At 32.7% G+C, this 4179-nt stretch overlaps 1 pseudogene; it reads left to right on the top strand.

Moving 5' to 3' along the window:
• Positions 1–1901: 1901 nt before the first annotated feature.
• On the top strand, positions 1902–3216 carry LOC129903726 (glucan endo-1,3-beta-glucosidase, acidic-like; annotated as a pseudogene).
• The last annotated feature ends 963 nt before the right edge of the window (positions 3217–4179 follow it).

The following is a 4179-nucleotide window of genomic DNA, read 5'->3' as shown; positions in this document are numbered from 1 at the left end:
CTTGCATTCGACATTTTGTATGACAAGAAGGTACAACCAAACCTTAAATGTAAGTTATCTAGTATGGTGGTTAGACCAACTTTATTGTATAGGGCATAATGTTTTCTAGTCAAGAACTGCTAGGTCCAGAAGATGCAAGTAGAGAAAATGAGGAAATTGAGTTAGATGTGTGAACGTACTAAGAGTGACAAGATTAGGAGTAAGGATATCCACGATAATGTAGGAGTGGAATCCCTGGTGGACAAGATGAGAGAAGGGAGAGTGAGATGGTTTGAGTATGTGAAGAGGCTATGTGAGGATGCCCCAGTGAAGAGGTATAAGAAGTTGATTATAGTAGGGTCGAGGAGAGGCATAGGTAGGTAGAAAAAAATCGAAAGAGGTGATTAAATAGGATATGGCGCATCTTCTGATTACCGAGGATATAACCTTATATAAGATGGTATGGAGGTCGTGGATAAGAATAGAAGGTTAGTATGTAGTAAAGAGTTGTCTTATTACTAGCTTATTATTATATCTTAGTGATAGTATAGAGCACTGTGCCTATCGTAGTATTAGCCTATTCACATAGTCTTTAGCTTTTGGTATCTGATGTCATGTGTTTAGGTGATCACACCTTGTTGTTGTTACAATTCCTTGCTTATATGTCTCGTTTGCTTTTTACTAGATGTATTATTGTAGTTCTTGCTTTTGATATCTAGTATCGTCAACTGTTTAATATGTTTTGATTATTACACTATTTTGTTATTCTTGTTCCTTTCTCGTAAGTTTTGCATTGCTTCCCGTGTAAATTGCTATGTTTTATGCACTAATTTCTTCTTTTTTATACTTGGATTTGCTATACTTGAGCCGAGCGTCTTTGGAAAACATCTCTACCTCCACGAGGTAGTGGTAAGGTCTGCACACACTCTACCCTCTCCAGATCCCACTTGTGAGATTTCTCTGGGTATATTGTTGTTGTAGAGTGGAAAGTAAACATGCCAAACAATAATAAGTCATAAACTACGAGCCAAATGCCATTAAAGCAAAAATAGCAGAAATGCACCTCCAAAATCAGGTTGTATAAATACAAGAGAGACTAGAAATACTAAGTACAAAGGTAGGTCGCAATTTCTTTTATTTTCTTGAGTAAGGAGTTTCCAAGATAAAATTTCTTGTGCTCTTACATTTTTCAATTTACTTCTTGTTTGGTGTCTGAAGAACCGGGTCTGATGAGTACCTAAAATAACAATAAAGATTTTTAATTTTACGTAGTATAAATGTAGACTAAATATTAATTTCAAATAATAGTTTCACATATATAATTTTTTTTCTATTGTCTTATTTTGCTCTAAGTTTTGCATTTACTCACTAAGACTTTCCTAGGTCAATACAAGACCAAATGTAAATTCTTTTTCCTCTCCCGTAGATTCTCATCATTTTTTTTTCGTGATGCTAATTTAGTTTAGATGATCCTTAAATTTTGGTTTATTAGCACTGCCCCATTGTACATTTTAGTTGACCACTTCTCCTCATGTTGTGCATTTTATTTTTTCTTTTACATAACACCAAAAGAAATTCAATGAGAATATTTTTTTTCATACTACTACCAAAATGTCATAAATTTGATTAGTTTTTGAAATTCTAACTATGTCACCTAAATTGAGACATAGAGTATATAAATTGACACATAATATTTAATGTAACATAGTGGAATAACATATAATATAGATAAGTGACACATAAATGTAGATGAGACATAAGTTGCACACAAATAACAAAATTAAAATCTTCATTTATTGCCATCATTTTTCTCAATGTATAAGGAACAATCAGATCGTTATATTTCATATAAACACATTTTCCCTCTTTTTTTTCATTTCTAGATGGCTAGAATTTTCTCCTCCTCTTATAGTTCTTCTACCATGGCCATGCTTCTGCTTATTGGAGTACTGTTGCCACATTTTCTGATATTAGGTATCATGTTTTAATTCCTTTTTAAGACCACTTTAAGGGTATGTTCGATACTTAAACAAAAAATCTGAACAACCATTTTCCTCACTTTTAAGACCTTGTTTTCTCAGAGAAAATAATTTTTAAATTTTTTGATCAAATGAACATGGAAAAATCACCATAAAGGCCAATCCATTATCGAGTTTAAACCATGAATCCAACTCCGATTTATTGATCAATTCAAATATTAATAACCTTTTTATTTTCATTATGTAGGGTTGCAGTCAATGGGAGTATGCTATGGGAGATTGGGCAACAACTTACCATTACCTCTTGATGTGATAAATCTTTATAAAGCTAATGGCATAAAAAGCCTAAGAATATATGATCCAAATCATGAAGTGCTTGATGCTCTTAGGGATAGTAACATTGAAATCATTCTTGACTTTCCCAATCGTCTTCTTAAAGCCCTAAATAAGCCTTGTCCAGCTGTTACTTGGGTCTATGCCAACATTGTTAGATACTACCCTAATGTCAAAATTAAGTACATAGCTATTGGTAATGAAGTATCTCCAAAATCTAATCAAACTTCACTATTTGCCCCTTTACTCCTACGTGCTATGCAAAATCAAATTAAGGTGTCGACGGTCATTTACTCTGGAGTTTTAGCAAACACCTATCCCCCATGGAACGCGGTTTTTAGCGAAGACCTAAGGGATTTCATCAACCCCATAATACAATTTTGTACAAAATAACAATTCACCATGGTTAGCAAATGTTTATCCTTATTTTGCGTATCGTGGTGATCCGGACCATGTACCACTCCCTTATGCACTATTTCAACAACAAAATCCTGATTAAAATACAGGTTATACCAATCTTTTTGATGCTATGTTGGATACAATTTATTATGCACTTGAGAAAGCTGGTGGAGGTAATTTAGAGGTGATTGTTGCTGAGAGTGGATGGCCATCTGAAGGTGGATTTGGGACAACCAGGGAAAATGCTGAGATTTATTATGTGAATTTGAATAATCATGTAAAGGGAGGAAGGGGAACTCCGCGCAAGCCTGGAAGAGATACACAAACTTACCTTCCTTCTCTCAAGGGATTTTCATAACTCAACTAACTCTCGGCGATGTTGCATTTCCAATTGGGCTTGGTGCTTTAGTTTTTAAAAGCCCTAAAAATGTTTAATGAAAAATTGAAGGAAGGGGATGAGAAAGAGAGGCATTTTGGATTGTTTTATCCTAATCAAGTAAAGAAGTATAATATTAACTTCAATTAATTGAGATAGTTCTTCTTTATGTATTAGTAGGATAGAGAAAGACAAAGACTCAATTCATGAGTGACTTCTAGTAGAATATTTTGTTCTTGTTAAGTATATATGGTTGTGGGCTTATTTGGAATTTCAACTATCACATTCTCTATCTTATTATAATACTCTAGGAAAAAATCAAACCTCAGAAGAATGATTTTCTTCTGTAGTCTTTTTTTTTAAAAAAATTCTTTTAAAGAAATTGACCTCTTGACAAAAACAACAAGAAACATATATACTAACCGACCTCAAGAGATTGAAAATTTTACGACGAACAATAAATTCAAATCCAGATGTAGTCGTTGCACAATCGGATACCTCTACTAGACGTATATTTTTTCTTTTTTCGTTTCCTATATTAGGAATGCATTTTATGTTAGATTAGATTAATTCAACTGAAACGTATGCCTATGAAGAATCTATAATTAATTACATTGTTAGTTTTGAACTTTGAACTAATAATAATTGAGTAATTAAATTGTTAGTTTGAACTTTAAACCTTGATTTGCTATATTGTTATTTTAAGTTAGAACTTTCAATTGAATTTTTCACCGAGCTAGAATTGAACCTTGAAACCACAGATAAAAATGAACTTTAAATTATAGTTGAAACCTTAAATTAAATTGAAGATTGGATTATTTTGAACAATTGAACCTTAATTTTCATTACAAGTGTTGGAAATCAAATTTTAATCAGCATATATTAAGAACGTATTGAATTTGAAAGTTCAACAATATTAGGTTTGGACCCAATATGTGCTTTCAAACTATAAGTGCAGGACAACTGTATGGGAGACCAACTGAATGTGAAGTGTATATAAAGTGTATGTGAAGTATATGTTATATGTACGTGAGGACCAATAATCTGGGGTGTATTTACTCATTCAATCTTGTGAATATCCTTGTATTTATTGATGATATGCTGTCATTGGAG

Source organism: Solanum dulcamara, chromosome 9 (assembly GCF_947179165.1).
Source record: "Solanum dulcamara chromosome 9, daSolDulc1.2, whole genome shotgun sequence".
NCBI classification, from domain to species: domain Eukaryota; kingdom Viridiplantae; phylum Streptophyta; class Magnoliopsida; order Solanales; family Solanaceae; genus Solanum; species Solanum dulcamara.
This window is presented reverse-complemented; position numbering and strand designations above follow the sequence as displayed.